Consider the following 20,451-nt stretch of genomic DNA (forward strand, 5'->3'; position numbering starts at 1 on the left):
TTTCTTGGACCTAAATTCCTAACATTTCATACAATTCTATCATTATTTATAAGAGAATTTACTCACTTTTAAGAATTCATGTTATCTGATTATATGAAATATGTTAACATGATAGCAATTAAGTTAGCTTATTTCTACAATGAAAATTTTCCATGTTATACTTCTATTTGTTTAGCATTGGTAAATGAGAGAACACTGGCTCCTTCTCAAGAGGACTTTCAATCTTTGGACATTATCCCTTTCTTTTCCAAACACTTCTGGCCAAAACCTCAAGATAACAAAAAAGAGTGGCTAAAGACACAATTCAATTTAGCAGAACTTGACACTAGTAAAATTAGTCCTAAGTACCTTTTTCTTACGCAAATAATACAGGTGTTTTGCATTTCCTAAGACCCAGTCACTTTATAATATCAAAAACATTCCTGTGAAGATCTTCTAAAGAGCCCTTTTTGCAAGATGGGCCAGCTTTAGAGGTAAAATTCAGCAAGTTAACATAATTTAAATTACTTTCAGTTAACTTAGAAAGGGGTTTAATTTCTAGATAACATTATTCCTCAAAATTGAAGGTATTTAATTGACAGTCCTTGGTGAAATCTGGCTAGTAAATGTGTATAACAAATAGAAAGGCTAATTTACAAATGACACTGTGTACAGCTACATTTAACCCTCACAGAACACCCTCACCAACCAGAGACGCTAGCAGTGCCTGCTAAAGAAACATTAAGACATATTAAATACAAATCTGAGAGACACTAGCAGTGCCTGCTAAAGAAACATTAAGACATATTAAATACAAATCTGAAAAAGCTAAAATAAACTATGATTTCTTAACGTGGCAAATCAACTATGTAACCATGATAATTTTTGTACTTAACACACATCAAAAATTAAACAGGTTCTTATTAAAATGGAAACAAATGGATTTTGTAGCTTTAATAATGAATCCATGGTAAAAAATTTCTCTGCTGTAGGGTGCACTGGAATGTACAGAAAGTAGAACTCATGCATAACTAATTCAAGACTCTAAAGACATTCTATGAGGAACTTCCTCAGCCTAAGGGGAAGCAAGCTCAGTAGAATATGGCTCTAATCACAAAGGACTTGAATCTTTGAAACCTCAAGTGAAAGACACTAACAAAACTGAACATTTAGCTGAAACAAAACACTTTTTCCATTTTGTTAGGGGATTCAGAGTTCTGTTAAGGTCATCTGTTAGTGTTAACCCAACTTTAAAAATAGCCTAAAGCCAAAATAGACCCCGCTGAGATCCTATATTTCTAGAAGGGCCTACCACGCTATAGGAAGAATGCTCCAACAACTGTATCCTGTTTGGGGCTCCACGCTGCGCCACATTCCATTCACATGAGGAAGAGGCCAACAGATGAGCCCTCCCCGAAAAATATTTTAAAATAAATCATCTACAGTTCTCAAATACAACTAACTCAGCTGCTCAGACAAAACACGTTAAAGCTCACCATTTAGTACTTAACAGGAAATTCATGGGGTTTATGTCTACAGCCAGAGTTTCTAACAATCTCCTGTTACATTTAACAATTCCTTTTTTTCAGATTAAAAAAAAAAAGATTAAGCTCATTAAGTACAAAAATACAAGTCTAGATCTCAACAAAGGAAAATAATGAAACTAAAACTATCTAGGCCACGTTTTGTAAGTCAAGGTTTAGCCTACAAGATAGAAAAAAGACTGGAGCTACTTAAAAGAACAAAGTCCAAATTCCCACCCAAGCAGGTCTACTGAAAACATGATACTGTTAGAAAACAAGTTGGGGGTGGGGAAGGGAATATATATACAAGCACCAAAAATAAAGAAAAAAAAAAGGAAACACAAAAACCCTCACAAAACAAATACTCCTAGTTCCCTTAAAACACTGTCTAATTTGAAACACATCTGCCAAAATACTCAAAACAATTAAGCTCTAGTTTTAAATTAATTTTAGTGTTATAAATTATCGTCAACACAGTAAACTTTTCTAAACAGTTTTAAAAATACTAAAACTAAGAACGGTGAGCCTAGAACTATAAAAGGCAATGACCTCAATTCCTAAGGCTAAGAAGCAAAACCAAATGTAATAAAGACAAAAGAAAAAGGAAGCAGAAAAATACGAACCGTACTTAGTTCTTGAAGATTTTAAAGGATCTTTAAATCTCAGCAATCCAAGCCAAGGCTTTAAAGGTCGGTAAATATAGCTGACATTTCATTTTGTTCGTGAGCAGTATTTTTTTAATCGAGCATAAATACTTCTTTAGTCTTCAAAAAACAATCACAGGCAAATGGCTTTCAAACCAAGCATTTCTGAGCTCACTTGCAGCGCCGTCATTGTATAAGAAGAAAAGCCAAGACCACAAACCAAGCAGAGGCTGTAACCTAACAAGCCTGTGAGCAGCAAATGACGATTTTCTGTCTGCCCGGCTCAGCCCTGGCAGTGATGAGGATTACAACTTGCTCTTTGTCATCGGCACTGTGGTGTTAACGACGAAGAAATCCTGCAGCTGAAGCACTACCGCATCTTCCGATCTGGGTCAGGATCATTTCTCCCGAGGTCGCTTACATAACCAGCAAGATACTCCAAATAAAGAGAACAGCCATCCATTAGCTAGAGGAAGCTTTCCCACTGTACCGTCTGCATGGAAACACACGGCAGTTGCTTCCAACAGCGCAGACACCCAAATGAGAACGAGTACTTGGCTTAGGGCACTCGAGAGAAGGGAAGAGGCGGTGCTCTGTAAACTGTAACTAATCCCCCGTCACAGGTGCTGATGGAGTCACTTCCAGCACGAGTCACATTACTGGTGATTACTCATTTGGCTGCGGCCATAGAGACTGGCTCATAATTTTAACAACAGACAAAGACAGACTAGTGGCGAGACGAAGAGCTCAAGTTTACTGTCTCCTTCAAAAAGCAAATACAAAGTTTTTGCTTTCCAGAATTAACAAAGTGAGAAAACAAAAAACTAAAGAATTTGTAAATATCAAGTTGGCAAAAATAAAGAGTATGATTATACTAGTTTCAAAAACTGTGGCTTGGGCTTTTAAAAATTATTTTGCGCCGGGCAGTCGTGGAGCACGCCTTTAATCCCAGCACTTGGGAGGCAGAGGCAGGCGGATTTCTGAGTTCGAGGCCAGCCTGATCTACAGAGTGAGTTCTAGGACAGCCAGGGCTACACAGAGAAACCTCGTCTCGAAAAACCATAAATAAATAAATAAATAAATAAATAAATAAATAAATAAATAAAGCTATGTAACATTATAGAGCCTGAACAGATTATATTTAGAAATACACACACACTCATATATTCATGCAATAACAATGAAAAAAAGGCCATGAATTTGAAATAGAGTAAGAAGGTTTGGAAGATGAATGAAACACGAGAGGATTTGAAGGAAAAGAATGAAAAGGAGAAATGTTGGAATTATAATATCAAAAATGAAAACAAAACTTCTTTTGTCCTAAAATGATTTAAAAAAAACTTCCGAGAAAAATAAGTTTTACTAATTGTGAATCTTGAGTGTCAATGGTTCACTCTGGTTGATTCCCTTACTTGGGAAGTTCTAGGTCAGCATCAGCTACCTTGGGAGTTTAAGGAAAGCCTAGCCTACAAACCTGCCTCTCCAAAAGAACACCCCACCCCACCCCCATACCCCTGAAAAAAGAAGAAGACAGAGAAAAAACTGAGCTTGGGCTTTTAAAAATTATTTTGCGCCAGGCAGTCATGGAGCACGCCTTTAATCCCAGCACTTGGGAGGCAGAGGCAGGGGGATTTCTGAGTTCGAGGCCAGCATGGTCTGCAGACTGAGTTCCAGGATGCAGACCTGTGATATCAACACACAGTGGATGATACTGTGACTTCAAGGCCAGCCTGGGTTAGCGCAACACTGTCATAAGAAAATATATATAGATGGGTGTAGTGAAGTAAAATAGGATAACATGGACAAGCATCTCAGAAGCACCCTACTAAAGAAAAAGAAGGAAGGAAGGAGGGAGGGAGGGGCAGGGGGGGGGGGGGAACCCGAACCCACCCACCCTGGCTGCTAACTGTGGAGTTGCACTGAGCACACAGTGTGGTGCGGAGTGAGGGCCCAGGCGTGTGGGGCAGGCAACTGAGCAGCTGAGAGGTGAGATGGAGCTCACTGAAGTGAGGTGGGTGCTGTCTGACAAAACAAAAGAACCGCAGGCTACAATGTAACATAAATCCACACTGATAATAATCAGTATGGTACCTTGGTTACATTGGCTAATATTATCACTCCTGTGTGTTGCTTTTTAACTTTTATTAAAAGTGCTAAAAGGCTTAAAATTACACTTGTTGATTATGTATTATTTTTTTCTGGACCAAGACAGTGTTTTCTCACTTTATAAACAGAGGCTTCTCAAGAACTCAAGGCTCAGAGATCCATAATATAGTTTGTGGCTCTATGCTAAACACTAGGTCACATCTACTCATCTGTGAATATAATCAAATGTTAAATCGTCATTACATAAAATGAAATGTTAGCTTCTGACACAGAGAGGCTTCAGTGTTAAGATTTACCTGAAATGTTTTCAGTCCCATGTAAAGAATCACATGGAGAAACATTATGAACACATGCAATAAAAACGAGAAAATAAAGTTTTACTGGATTTTAACTGTGATGCTGAGATAGGGGACTGACATACAGTTACAGCCAACCTGTGCACTAACTACTGAAACCTTATCCCTGAAACCAACAACCGGCATGGAATAAAGATGGCACGATAGGCATCGATTATCTAAGTGCTGGAGTAAATATGGTTTTAGTTTATAAAGCACAGGTGGTACTAAAATAAAATGCCTTATTTTACAGGAGATGGATGGTACTAAAATGTTACTTTAACATAAAGCATTATATTAATGCTGTCAAGTGAAGATTAAATCACAAAATACAATCCTAATAACTCATTCCTATGACAGAAAACACATGGAAAGGGAAAAACAGGTTACATATGTTACCAAGGACTACCACTGAACATATATGGCTATCTCTTTCTAAGTCCTTAACAACACAGAGACAAAATGCTCATATAGCTAAGTACATTTTATACTATGTTTCTAAAACTTAGGGTACATAATAATGCAAAGTCTATTATTTCACAGGACTAATCTTGTAATAATACAGTATATACTCAAGTTTAATTATATACACAACAGACTTTTAAAATGCTGCTCAAGTACTATCAGACTCCAACAGAAGCAACAGCACAGAGAACCACAGAGTCTACCCAACTGCCAGTCAGCCATTCCTGTGCCCTGAGATAAAATCAAAATAACTAACACCATTACTGAGGAACCAATTATCATCTTAAACATATTTCAGACTATATCTAGGTGAGAGAAAAGTCAAAAGGCATCTCTAGTGAACTAGACAACTCTTGTGAGCTAGACAACTCTTGACACAGAACAAAGATTCAGAAATATATGTATAAAGCTGGTAACAAGAAACAGAGTACCTTCAAATGTTGAACTGGGATTTAAAAGATTAGAAAATACATTAATAGGTTTGTTCTTGTAATCTGACCAATTTCTAACACACAGAGAAACAGTGAGGTGATGACACAGGAAGTTGCCTTGTTTAACAAAGGCTTAAACAAGGCTCCTCCATTCTCTTATTATTTAAAATTTATCAGGAAGAGAAACTCCAATCAGATACAGATGAGGGCTAATCAATCCCTACCTTGCTCTCTGGTGTAGGATAAGAGGCCTTTTCTAGCTGCTTAACCAGGCTAGAGGAAGAGGAAGCTACTCCAGTGGGCCCAGAAATACACATCTGGCTTCCTTCCTTTTTAGCTGGTTTCCAGGTTACAAGCTGAATAAACCAACAGAGCTGAGAACTTAAACAGCAGCAGGAGCTAAAATAAAAGGAAGGCGACACTGTCTGGAGTTCCAAAGAAAATTTGTTCTTTCCAATAATATAAGAAGACTGTAAATGAAATTTAGGGTTAAATGGACATTTTTGTTACATTTTAGCTTGGCCTATAAAGTAAACCCTACACCTTTATACATATGGAAGAATGAAAGCCTGGTGATTTCTCCAACAATAAAGAAAAGAAAAACCCCCAAGTACAACAATCAAAAACTTTTGTCCCGGTGATAATCAAGGGGATAACACTAGAGAATGACCCTCTTCTCTGTCCAATGTCCTAGCATCAAAGACTTTAAAAAAAAAAAAAAACATATTAGCAGGAGGTGGAGGCAACTGGATCTCCGTGAGCTCAAGGCCAGTCTGGTTTAAATAGTGAGTTCCAGGGCAGTTAAGCTATGTAGTAAGACCCTTTTTCAATCAATCAATCAATCAATCAATCAATCAATCAATCAATCAAATGAATAATTAAACTAATAAATAAATATTAAATTTAAAAAACCCACCAAAGACATATTAACAGGAAAAACTAAGTGAATAATCATATCTAGAAAGAACTTCAATTAGATATGGCCATAGACTCTGATGAGTATTTTTCAGTATAGCATGTTTCTATTCATCTATGAAAATATATTCCCAATAAGGAAAGGTCTGCATTTGTTTGGTCCTGTGGGCCTATCTGTGGGACACTGTCATGATTACTTTGGTTCATAGGGGTAGACTCAGCCCACTGTTGCTCACAGTATTCTGTGTGAGGATTATGAAATGTCTAAGAGTGTGACATGAGCCTGCATTATATATTTTTTTCTTTGTCCTTGACTGTTAAGGTAATTTGGTGCTTCAAATTCCTGCTTTGACTTCCCCACAAAGATGAACTGTGTCTGAAATTATAAGACAAATAAACACTTTATCCTTAAAAAAAAAAAAAAAAGAAAAGAAAGAAAATTTATCATGTCTGTATCATGATAAATACCCAAAGGTATTTCATTACTCAATGTATACGAATCCTGCACACAGTGCAAAGGTGATAGAATATTGCTTTATGCCTTTCGATTGAGTGCTACATGTGTATGTAGAGGAAACAGATTCATCTTCTCACTCCCTCCAGCTGGAAAGTTAGCTCAGCTATTTAAAACAACAACAACAACAACAACAACAAGCGGGTGGTGGTCGCGCACGCCTTTAATCCCAGCACTTGGGAGGCAGAGGCAGGCGGATTTCTGAGTTCGAGGCCAGCCTGGTCTACAGAGTGAGTTCCAGGACAGCCAGGGCTACACAGAGAAACCCTGTCTCCAAAAACAAACAAACAAACAAACAAACAAACAAACAAACAAACAAAAAGAATGTTTTGGGCTGGAGAGATGGCTCAGTGGTTAAGAGCACTGACTGCTCTTCCAGAGGTCCTGAGTTCAATTCCCAGCACCCACATGGTGGCTCACAATCATCTGTAATGGGATCCGATGCCCTCTTCTGGCATGTCTGAAGACAGCTACAGTGTACTCATATAAATAAAAGAAATAAATCTTAAAAAAAAAAAAAAAACCAAGCAAGGGAAGCTGAGTTTAGGTCTCTATAACCCATGCAAATGGTAGGTAGGCAGAGTGTTTCCCCAGTACTTCCAGCTCTGATGTAGGAGATGGATTCTCAGAGCAAGTAGTCTATAGCAATATTGGCAAGCTCTGGGTTTGACTGAAACCCTGATTTGAAGGATAAGGCAGAAAAGCAATAAAGGAAGACTCCCCACATCAACCCAGACCTCTACAACACATACACATGCAAGTGACTACACACAGAGAGATTGAAAACAACAAACCAAACCAACACAATCAGAAACATTAACTCTCCCTTAAGTAGAAGTAGCACCCTCACTCAATCTACTCGGGGTGTCTGTCCCATGTGCTTGGTTCTGATGATAAAAAGATGAATGAGGGGCTAGAGAGATGAGATAGCTCAGTGATTAGGAGCAATATTTGCTCTTCCAGAGGTTGAGAAACATGGTGATGCAGAAATATCTAAAACGGGATCTGATGCCCTCTTCTGTCATACAGATGTGCAGGAAGATAGAACAGTCATTTACATAAATAAGTAAATGAATGAATCACTTTTTACAAGATCAATGACAGAAAGGCTCTTTTCCTAGCATAATTCATAGCACTTTCAAAGACAGACATTGGTAACTTAAATAAAGAATAGTATCTTAGAAATTAACTTGGAAAATTAGTATCCCTTCTCCCATCCTCACTATGTCCTTGAGAACAGCCATATTCTATCTAGTACCCAGGCCCATTTTGTAAATTTGCAGATACCTTGCCAAAGGTTTATACTAATGATGTTTTGAAATTTTGTATTATAGCTAAATATGTAATTTAAAAAAATCTTTTCCTCCTAGATTTTTATTTCTCTTTAAGATGTTGGAGAAGCAAACCTAGTATCTCCCAGGCTTTATACTGAACTCTGTCTCCAGTCCTTCTCAGGCCTTCTAAATACTAGGAAGACACTTACTGAAAACTTCAGACTTCTCTCTCAGAATTACCCTTGTTAGTCCTCCTGCCTCCTACTACTGAAGCGTTACTCAATTTCCTTCCTCTACAACTTTGAGGCTGTGGCAATAATGCCATTTAACTCAGGATTCTGGAGGTGTAGAGAGATTTTTACATTGTAAGACAGAATGAAATAAGTATATTGTTTTCATGATTGCAAACACGGGGTGGCAAAGAGCAAAGTATTCCGCCATCTGTTGTATTAAACTTTAACCTTTGAACTTTAAATAGAGGAATGTGAAACTAAGATACTACTGGAGGCCTGACTTCAACCAATTTTCTTATCAACATATCCTGCAAAGGGCAAGTCAATGCACTCACTATAGGCTGGCTGTTACTCTACAGATATTGAGTATTAACTGTGTTAACCTGGGATTATGCATCCTTCATTGATCTTGAAACATCTTCAAGCTCACCGATTATAAGGGAGCAGATGCCTACGAACATTCCAGTACCTGGGAGGCTGTGACAGCAGGGTGTAGGACTACTGAATTCATACATACTGAATTCCAGGCCGGACTGGGCTACAGTAACAACCTGTCTCAAAAAAGAAAACAAAACCAAACAAACAAACAAAAAACAAACAACAACAACAAAAAACAAAATCGGAACTACAAAAACCAACTGGAACAAGGGTCCACCTCTAAATGAACCAAGAAAAGCGTGAGGACAAGATGGTGCACACCTTTAACCCTCAACATGGGAGGCAGAGGCAGTGGATCTGTAAGAATCAGAAGGCAACCTGTTGTACATATCAAGTAACTACAGTGAGACCCTGTCTCAAAAAGCAGACCTTTCGTCCTGTATTTATAGCTCACATTTCTAGCTATCAGAGAACCTTTTATTTAAGGAAACTCACATGGAAGCATTTTATAGTCTGAAAACAGGAAGTCAATGCACATACGTGAAGGAGACAGAAGGGAGCAAATAAACATTGAAAATCACTAATAAACCAAAGCAGAGAGTGTTGGAACACAGAGGCAGGTGCATCTTTTGAACTTAAAGCCAGCCTGGTCTACAGAGTGAGTTGTAGGCCATCCAGGGCTACACTGAAAGACACCCATCTCAAAAGGCAAAGCAAAAAGGGATCTAGATACTTTTCGTGAAGATGGAGAATCATTTAGAGGATATTTTAAGATTCTAGTATTTTCTTTCTCAAATTACTTAATGCTTTAAAGAGTACAAATAACACAATTATGTCATACTTTCAAAAGCACCGCTACTACAAACGAGCAGAAACACTGCTGCATGTTCATATAGTATTCACAAAATAGCAAAATCATATTTTAAAATCTATTATGCTAAATAAAGTCTGCTTTAACAACAAAACCACATGGAGAGCTTGGAGGATGGGACCTCCATGATTAACACATCTCTTCTCCTTTAATGATGAAAGAACAATCATAATTGGTGGGGATGAGAAATACCACACAATTGAACTGACACAGGCACACACTCAAAGTATGCTATTAAAGCGAGTCATAATTAGGCAATGGGAATAAAGTGAGGTTAATCTGAGATAGATGACCTGGAGCCAAGTGTATATCCTCAGAGAAGGACATTTGTCCCTATGTTTATAAGTCTAACATCTTTGCCTTTTTCAGTTTAAAACTAGCACTGAAGTGTATTTCCTAAATTTACCCAATCACTTTTATATCCCACCAGGTTGGAATAAAGTATCAATATATTTACTGGTTTACTTTTCTACCTTGCAAAAACTTGCTTCCTGTGCAGTTCAAGTCAATAAGGCTTTACTTCCTCTTGCCTGCCTCCTTGTGGGTTAAAACTTCTGACGTCAGCAACAATTTTCAAAGCTCAAATTTTCAATTGAAAAACAGAAAAAAAGAACTCACAATTTCCATTTCATGATATAACACAGTACTTTGCATTTTTATTTTATTTTATTTTGTTTTGTTTTTCAAGAGGATCATTCTGTGTAGCCCTGGCCGTCCTGGAACTTAGTCTATAAACGAGGCTGGCCTCAAACTCACAGAAATTCACCTACCAATGCTTCCCAAGTGCTGGGATTAAAAGCATACACCACCACAGCCTGGTCATAGTAACTATTTCTAATTTTTAAAAAGGAATACATTTAAGATGACAGTGGTCACCTATTTTCAATATTTAGATTTAAAATATAATAAAGCAACGAGTCACAAAATTTCAAGCATGTGCATTCAAAAATTTATAATTTATGTCAATACTTTGACAATCATACAATTCCAAGTCCTGATAAAGTAGCAGAAAAAGAGAAGTGCTTTACATAACTAAAGTGCTAACTTTAGTTCTGACACTAAAGTGCTTCTTTCGGTTACAAGCCAGGAATAATTCACTTGAAATGTCCATCACTTTCTTTTAACATGTTGTACATTAGGAAGCTGTGTTACAAAAAAGCAGAGAAAACAAATATATAAGCTGAATCTCAACAAATATTAAAAATCGTTCACTTCCCTTAAACGAAGGCCATACACACAGCATTAAGACCTTACTAACTCCTTCCTCACCCCCTTTCTTTTTCCTTGAAAGTCTCATTCTAGCTCAGTTGACTTGGACTTAGAACATGGACCAGGCAGGCCTCAAATCAGGCAATCACCCTGCTTCAGGCTTGCGTGTCAGCTATTAACCACCATGCCTGGCTTCCAAAGCAGATTCAGGAACAACATTTCTTTGTAAAGAGAAAAACTCCATAGGTTCCCAGAGCTAACTACAAAGGAGGAGGCTGAGATTAATGATGCACACAGCATTAAATTTATTTCTGTATGAATGAGAAAATTTTCACAATTAGATACTTCATGAATTATAAGATTTACTCCATGGTCCTAGTTTTCTTTCAGGAGACTGGGCAACTATTTTTCATGATTTCTATAGACTTAGAGCACTTTATTCCATTTTAACCATTTCCAAGTATTAATACTTCACGACTTGCTTTTTGAGACTGCTTTAGTTCAGAGATTCTCAATATTATCTTTCATTAGGACAAACATTAACTTTATACAGTAGTTTGTCATTTAAACATAAATATAACTTTAAATTTATAAAATTTAAAACCAAATATATCATGTGAGTGTCCACTGAGCCCTTTACACAGACACACACACAGGTTGGGTGGTTACTTGCCATGTTGGTTATACTAGTCCCAAAAACATAAGTGTTATTTCCATCTCAGTCTCTCTTTCCATTTGCCTTGTCTGCCAAGGTTGAGGTTCAACCCATGGCCTTAAGCTTACAGGGCAAGAAATAAACATTTTTCTACAGTAAAGCAAAAAAGCATATAGAAGCAATTCTTCACACAGTTCAAGTGTGGTCAACTCTAAAACCTGCCTGTGCATTTTTGCTCCGCCACTTCTACTTCCCTTGCCAAGCCTATGCTTTCTTTACCTTCATGGTGACAATTAGACTGAGCTTGTTGTGTTTTGTTCTACCCATCACTGTTAATAGTTGATAAGAATTCTCAAAGAGCTACTGTCCTGCCAGAACTTGATGCTGAAACTATACCGTTAGACAAAGCCAAGAACAGTTATTAAAAAAAAAAGAAAAAGAAAAAAGAGCCTTTTTGTTGAGTAGAATTGAGCATACCAAAGAACTATTAATACTTAAAAATGCAAATTCCTGGGCATCCAGCAAACTTACAGACACAAAGCCTCTGAGAGTGAGGCACAGATACCTACACTTTTCACAAATTCTTGGGCAAGCTTAACATTAGCATATTTGACAACTCCAACCCTTTTGAGAATTTGATAGCAACTATGGCTTTCCTCAGAAAATATACAACAGTTAATATTTTGAGCCACAATTTTAGGCAAATTCCAAGATAATCTGGAGAACCTTCAAATAATTAGTTTTTCTAAGCCTTTCCACAGTTTGCAGTGAGTATGTGGAGCCCAGGAATCCTTATCTTTAAAATGGATCTGAGTCTCGGTTAGCTTTGGAAAAGCATTGCCTCAGAAGGCTCAACAGGGTGCAGAATCTTTACCACTAACATTTCTGACCACCTCCACAACCCTTTGATACCAGGGCAGTAATTTACTAAGAAACTATACTGTTAGCCAAAGCCAGGAACAGTTACTTTAAAAAAAACAAACAAACAAACAAACAAAAAAAAAAACAAAAGTCTTCTTGTCGAGTAGCATTGACCATACCAAAGAATTAAAAATGCTTAGTTAAGAAGAGCTGGCCCTAGTGCTGGGCCGTGGGGGGTACACGCCTTTAATCCCAGCACTCAGGAGGCAGAGGCATGGGGATGCATCTCTGAGTTCCAGGCCAACCTGTCTAAAGAGTTCTAGGAAGGCCAATGTACAGAGAGAAAGAAACCCTGTCTCGAGAAACAAAAACAAACAAACAACAAAACCACTCATCTCTCAGCCCGGAATTTAAGACATTCTCTTGTTACTCTGCTTGCTTAATTACTTTCTTAGTAACCACCAAAACCTTTAAATACCTTATCAATAAATAAGCATACATTAGAAAGCAAGCCATTTGTCAATGTATTGCTGTGACTCATAAAGTAGTCCTTTAACAAGTGTGAAATTCCTAAGGCAAAAGAGGAGAGACCCTGGTACCAGGTAGAAAGATGCATTCTCAGAGATGTCTCTCTGTCCGAGAATACCAACAAGCAGAAACAAGTAGGCAGTGGAAAGGAAATGTTTCTTCCCCCAAATTACACGGCAAGAGAAAACCTAAAACCTAATCCCATACTTTCCTATGGAAGCCTAAAGCGGATGAGGACTGATGGTCCCTACTTCTATGCATCTCAAGGGGAGCAAAGAGGAAGCTCTGCAAGAAAAGACTTGAAGAGCCAGAAGTGTAGTTAATCATTCAAGAAAAGACTTCAAGGCTCATTTAAACTGCCTGTAACGCTGCAAACAAATTTCTCAGGTCACATGAACTATGAACCCAGAATGAGCTGGCTCAAGACTGTGGTCAAAGGAGACACAGCCTTAGAACTACAATGCAGGCATTATGACCAACTACAGCACATTTTTCATCTATATTAAAATACAATGAATAATAATTTTACAAATTGCAGGTGCATAACATGATGGCTTCACATACTGTATAGTGACTGCAACAACCAGGCTGCTTAACCAATCCACCAACTTATCTGATTACTTCTGTGTATGATGAGATAAATTTAAATATACTTCTTTTAGCAAATTTCACATATACATGATAGATGATAGTTTGTTAGCTATGGTCACCAGACATCAGATCCTCATAATGTACTCAAATTAACTGAAAGTCTAAACCTTTTGACTAAGGTTAGTCGACTCCTAATCCCTGGCAATCACCACTGTTTGTTGTTGTTGAATTTATGTGTATGTGTGTGCCTGTGTGGGTGAATGCCATATGTGTGCAGGTGCCCGGAGAGGCCAGAAAATGCCCTTGAGTTGGAGTCACTGGAGGCTGTGAGGTGCCCAATGTGCAGGTGCTGAGAACATAGGCCCTTGGCAGCCACAGGAAGAGTTCAGAACTGCAGACTCACCTCTCCAAGCCCTATGTTCTGTCTCTATGAGTTCAACATTTTTAAACTCGACACAAGCAATAAATACTTATCTTTCTCTGTAAGGTTTCTTGCATTTAGCAACGTTGCATCAATACATTACTTTTGCTGTGCTACGGCTCAATCTGTGGCTCACAGTCCACTGAGTATCCAACTTTATCACTAAGCAACACATCTAGTCCATGGTGGGGAAGAGGGGTAGGGGAGGGGCTGTGTGCAACAAATCCCTTTGCATCCCAATTCGCCCTCAGACTTGGTATGTACCCAAAGATCTACTGCTGTTTTTGTTTTCACTATTTAGAAATTACCGGATAAGGTCATACATATTTATTACAGAATGTTACTCCTGTACAAATAAAAGAAATTATAAGGTTAATGTTTTTAGATCAATGACTTGAATTTTGCACATTGCTAACTCATTATGGTAAACTAAGATCCATTTTTACAAAGTTGACAGCACCGCTAGCTTTCAAAAATACATATACACTGCATCTATTTATCTCTTTGCACACAAGCATATTTAAATGAAAAGACCAGTCATAACAATGTATTATAAGTCAATAGCAGCAACATTTTACAGGTTCTTCAGTCATCTGAAAAAGATTTCAGACAGCCATCTCTTTTAAGACTATACTATTCTGATTTTGATGCCTGCAGAATATACTTGACATTATAATTTGAGTAAAATTGCACTAATTTTATATACTTGATATGTATATATTAACTTATTAACTTTCATAATTTTTGGTAGTATTTCAATAGCAACAAAGGGAGTTCTCAAACACTAAATCAGTACTGGATAGTAAACGCTGCTGTATGAGGTTTGTGTCTGAAAATAAAATGTATTGCTATCATACGTGATCTACCTAAACCACAACTTATGTGTAATGCTGATAATAAACTCCAAAGCTACTTTTTATTCTTTCTTTGAGGAGGTCTTACAGTAAGTACAGCCCCAGCTGCCCTGTGGCCAGGCTGGCAGCTCAGACATCTGACAGACTTTAATACTGGAGTAGAAGCATACAGACCACCAGGCCCAGAAGCTTGGTGTCTCATAAATGAATTAAAAATATGTGCATAGGCCACAGTTGGGTAAAATTCTCTGATAGAAACTCTGTTTTATACTAGCCTATACTAATATATAATAATGAGTAGTTGGCAGTCCCTGTGGAATACTGGGCTCTTCATCGTCTGTATTTCCTGGCTGACATAAAGCTACTACTTGATTCTATTAGCTAGAATTCCAACAGTATCCTTCAACATATATCCCTAGCCTCTTAAGACAAAAACTTTAAATTCAAAGTCTATACAGAATGTATTTTGCTTACACACTATTACAAAGAGAAGAAAAAGTAGACCAAGCCATCTTTTAAGTTAAGCACTATCTGAAATTGCTCTTGTAGAATTAAATTTAACATTAGCAACCCTCAAATGTCCTGTTTAGGTTCCACAAGACTACTACTTAAGTGTGGGGTAATGCACACTTGTAACCACCCCCACAGGCTCACTTTAGTACAAGAAGTGGTCAAACCTGTTAGGCAGCTTCAGGTGCAGGAAGGATTAGGAAGTTTAATTCACTCAACAAATACTAACTGGAACATCTACAGCTTGTTTTTTTGTTTTGTTTTTTTGTTTTGTTTTTTGGTTTTTCAAGACAGGGTTTCTCTGTGTAGTCCTGGCTGTCCTGGAACTCACTCTGTAGACCAGGCTGGCCTCGAACTCAGAAACCCGCCTGTTTCTGCTGGGATTAAAGGTGTGCGCCACCACCGCCCGGCTTACAGCTTGTAAGTATTGGCACAAATATTAAAATATGAAGCAAAGATGAAGCTAACCAGAAATTCTGTAAAACACAAAACTTACCTGGTATAAACTGCTATACCTCCACCCCATAATAGGCACTGAATCTTACTACGCACATATGCTAGACAACAGCTCTACCACTAACTACAATCTCAGGCTGGCATGAATGTGAAAGATATGTTTCAATCCTGTGAAATAACATGACAGTATATTGAAATAATTTTAAATTAAAATAAAACTTTATTTATAGAGCCCAGGATAATAGCATATAAACAAAGATCTTCACAATTAAGATCTAACCCTATTCTGAATGGTTAAAAGAATCAGAAACGTTTAGCCTAAAGATTTCCTATCTTATTCTACATCAGATTTAAAAATAAACAAACCAAGAAACTCTTTCAGGAATTGGAGAAATGTCTCAATCTGTACTGGTCTTACAGGAGGCCCCAAATTTAGTTCCCAACACTCAGTTCAGGTAACTTATAAATGCCTATAACTCTAGTGTCAGAGGATCTGATCCCCTCTTCTGGTATTCTTGGACACAAGCTCCAGATTTCTCCCCCACCCCCTCCTCCTCCTGTATCTTCTCTTCCTTCTCTCCCTCTCTCGAGAAACACACAAGACCTGCTAGATCAGTGGTTCTCAACCTTCAATACAGTCCCTCATATTGTAGTGACCCCCAACCACAAAGTTATTTTCATACCTACTTCAAAACTGTAAATTTGCTACTGTTGTGAATAATAATGTAAATATCTGATATGTGGATGATCACAGGCTACCCCTTGTAAAAGGGTCATTCACCCCAAAGGGGTTGTGACCCACAAATGAGAACCACTCTGCTAGATGGTTCACAAGATAAAGGTGGTTGCCACCAAGTCAGCTATCCAGAAGTCAATGTCCAAAAGCCACAAGACAGGACACAATAAACTATTGTTGAATTGTTCTCTGAACTCAACATGTACATCATGACACACAAATGACAACATGTATGCATGCAAACACATACAATTTTAAAAAGGGCTGTATTAAATTATAGAAACCACTGTAATTATCTGCAAGCACTTCTTTATTAGTAGTTCAGTTTTCTTTTCCAATGTTATTAAAAATAGCTTCCATCAGATTCCTCTGAAATAATTTTTCAAGAGGAAAAACCATGCAAAGATATTTGCTTATATAAGATACCGTGGTGTAAAAGGACATACCTTGGTAGGTAAAGGAAATGGGATTAAGATTCAAGGTATGACTCTACCACACAGGGAGTTGAGGCCACCCTGGGCAAAGTGAGATTCTGTTTCAAAAGAGATGGGGGTAATAGGATAAAAGAATACAGTCCAAACCATCAGGGTACGATTGGAGAGATGGACCAGAATTAAGACCACTGGCTGCTCTTCTAGCTTAAGTGTGATTCTCAGGAACCAGGAGGCAGCTCTCAACAACTGTAATTCTAGTTCCAAGGGATCTGATGTCCTCTTCTGGTCTCAGAGGACAGCAGGCACTTACATGGTGCACCAACTTATATGCAAAAAACCCCAAACTTCTTAAATGTTTAAATCCAAAGTGATTTTTAAGAAGGTACTGAAAAGAAAAATCAGCCGTGCATGATGGGACACACGTTTAATCCTAGCACTCTGCAAGCAGAGGCAGGCAGATTTCTAGAGTTTGTGGACAAGCTGGTCAAGAGAGAGTTCCAGGACATCTAGGACTACACAGAGAAACTTGGAGGGTGAGAGTGGGGATAGAGGGTGGGGACTGCAGGCAAACACCACAGGATTTCTCTGTGTAGCCTTGGCTGTCCTCGAACTGACTCTATAGACCAGGCTGACTTCAAATTCAGAGATCTGCCTGTCTCTGCCTCCACATATACTTTGTTTAAAGATTTTTAAACTCAGACAGAAAACAAGTTTTCAATGTGTCTGCCAATAAATGTTAAAGGGGAATGTTTTCTTTTCTGCTAGAGAACGATTGCACAGTAAATAAAGAACTCTCAACATACTTCTATTTTATATGCATGTTTGTTTTATATCACACATGTGCCCGGTAGTCTTGGAGGTCAGAAAAAAGTATCAGGTCTCCTGAAACTGGAAGTACAGACAATTGTGAGTGGCCATGTAGGTGCTAATCAAATCAGAGGCCTCAGCAAGAAAGAGCAGCCAGAGTTCTCAACCACTGAACCATGTCTATAGCCTCCTTTTACTTTAATAATGCCTAAAGCCACTCGACATACCACACAAAAATCCACATTAAGATAGATAAAACTCCTGAAGATATAAAAAAACATAGGAAACAACCTATGGGACATGTTAGAAATGAAAAGAGAATAAATACATGGAAACACCAAGTAAATTTTAAGGATTCGTGAAGTTGAGGTTATGTTCCACAATCACTTGCAGATTGCTAGTTATATTTTTCAAAAAATGTCCACTTATTGATGATAATACTGCTGTCTCGGGTATCCTCTGCCTAAGAAAGAAGACACGAAAGGCACTGGTGCTTACAGAGTGGCCAACAATTTTAACTTCTCCAGGAATAAACATGTATTGATTACAGGACCCTTCCTCTGCTGAATTCTCAAGCATAAATTTAACTCTGGTCCTTACACTATTAGCAGGGAAGGCTTAATGAACTAAACACCAAGTATAGTAATCACTCTTGTGTTGCTGCTGCCTCCTCCTTCTCCCCTTCCTCCGTCACTACATGAGTGTGTGACTGTTTGTGCGTGTGCATGTGGTATATCCATGTCTTTATGTGTGTGAGGTATCACATACCCATGTGTTTACCTGTGGCAGGTAAAGACTGATGTTTTTCTTACTCTCCATTTTTTCCCTTTTGGAAAGGTGCAGTAGGCCAATGTGTTTACATGTGTGTGCACGTGCGAGTGCAAATGGAGACCACAGGTTCCTTGATTGCCATCCACCTAATATATAGAACCAAGTCTTCCTGCTTCAACTCCAACACACGGTCACTATCATCAAGTCTAGCTAAACCGCTTTTCCTGGGGATTCAAACAAGGCATGCCAACCACTTATATGGATGCTAGATATATGAGCCACTGTACCGCCTCCTCAGCCCATCCTTTCTTCTTTGCTAGCCCTCCTTTTAGTAATGAGTGGGTGGAAGCCAGGGCCTCACCCATGCTCAGCAATCTCTTCATTTTTAGTAGCCATTAGCTCTTAGAATAGTTTTTAAGTCCATACCAGCATTTAAAAGAGTTGCTAATATAAGTCCTGCCTTATACAAGTCAAAGCCCCACCTCCCACCATCAGCACCAGCCTGTGGTGAAGTAGTGCAACAAAGAATAATAAAGAGCTCACCGCAGGGTGTGAGCCTCCCTTGTCCCTCATCCTTGACATCCTTAGTGTTTGCTGGAGCTGCCTTCTTGGCATGTATGTAGGAGTATCCATTTTTTTTAATTTGCAATTCTTTACTGTATATATCATTTTCTTACATGCTTATTTATATGTATATCTTCTTTGGTGAAGTACTGATTCACATATTTTACCCACTTTAAATCAAAGTGTTCATTACTGTGGAGTTTAAACGTTCTTTGTATATTTAAAGTAACAGTCTTCTACAAGACATAAACTGCAAATATTTTCCCTAGCCCATGGCTTGTTATCTCTTGATAGGCTCCTTTCATCCCACATACATTTTAAATTGGCATAAAATTCCAGTACTTGGATTTGGCCGTTCAGCACGGAGGCCTTTTGCACATGGAAGAGATCATTGCATTAGGTTAATTTTCCATACAACACTAGTAAACAGTAACTCAAATACTGAAAACAAAAACAAAAATCAAAACAAAGCCGGGCGGTGGTGGCGCATGCCTTTAATCCCAGCACTTGGGAGGCAGAGGCAGGGGGATTTCTGAGTTCGAGGCCAGCCTGGTCTACAGAGTGAGTTCCAGGACAGCCAGGGCTACACAGAGAAACCCTGTCTCGAAAAACCAAAAATAAAATAAAGACAAAAACCATAACTACTCAAGTTTAAGTCTATGACATTTCGTTTTTTCATTAATGTAATGTCTTGTTAAAATACTTTTACAGTAAAATCTGTCCTTAAATATCGTGCTGCCTTTCCTCCTAAGTGATTAGATAACCCCAATACATTGAGGCATCCTGGCTAGAAATACTAGCTATAGTCTGAAAACTGCCACACTTAAGAGTCCCTTTCTCCTTAGATCACTGTACCAACATATGCTTTGTGGTCTTTTTTCCTTTCTTTTTGTAAATGACCTTGAACTTCTTATCTTCCTGACACCCCCTCCCCAGTGATAGGATCAGAGAGATGGTGTAATCCAAGCACTTCAGAGAAAAAAAAAAAAAAAAAAGCAGGTGGAGTTAAAGGTTATAATATGAGGTCCATTTCAGCCTACATAAGGGCCTGTCTAACAAAAAAAGATTCAACACAACACATAAAAATTCTATTCTTTTTAAAAGGTAAACTCAGCAACCCCCCCCCATTCTTGCTGTAACTTTCATTTGACTTTATGTGTAGGGTGTTTTGCCTGCGTGTGTGTGTCTATACTATTTGAGTGCCAGATACCTGAGGAAGCCAGAAAAGGGAATCTGGTTTTGCTAGCTAGTCTTATGTCAACTTGAAACTAACTATAGTTATCTGAAAGGAGGGAACTTAATTGAGAAAATATCCCCATAGGATCTAGCTGCAAGGCATTCTCTCTCTCTCTCTCTCTCTCTCTCTCTCTCTCTCTCTCTCTCTCT

General features: G+C 38.2%; 1 protein-coding gene across 5 annotated transcripts in view; it reads right to left on the minus strand.

The window, feature by feature from the left end:
* The window catches only part of Jmjd1c (jumonji domain containing 1C), a 140,450-nt gene that overhangs the window by 73,004 nt on the left and 46,995 nt on the right, over positions 1–20,451 (minus strand). Inside the window, exon 1 of one of the 5 annotated variants that reach the window (XM_028780268.1) lies at positions 2,126–2,687. The exons of the other annotated variants lie outside the window; for them this stretch is intronic. The gene's annotated coding sequence lies outside the window, so the exon portion shown is untranslated. Of the gene's footprint in view, positions 1–2,125; positions 2,688–20,451 lie in introns of those variants that run through there. 5 annotated transcript variants of the gene reach the window in all.

Source organism: Grammomys surdaster, unplaced genomic scaffold (assembly GCF_004785775.1).
Source record: "Grammomys surdaster isolate TR1022 unplaced genomic scaffold, NIH_TR_1.0 367, whole genome shotgun sequence".
Lineage (NCBI taxonomy): Eukaryota > Metazoa > Chordata > Mammalia > Rodentia > Muridae > Grammomys > Grammomys surdaster.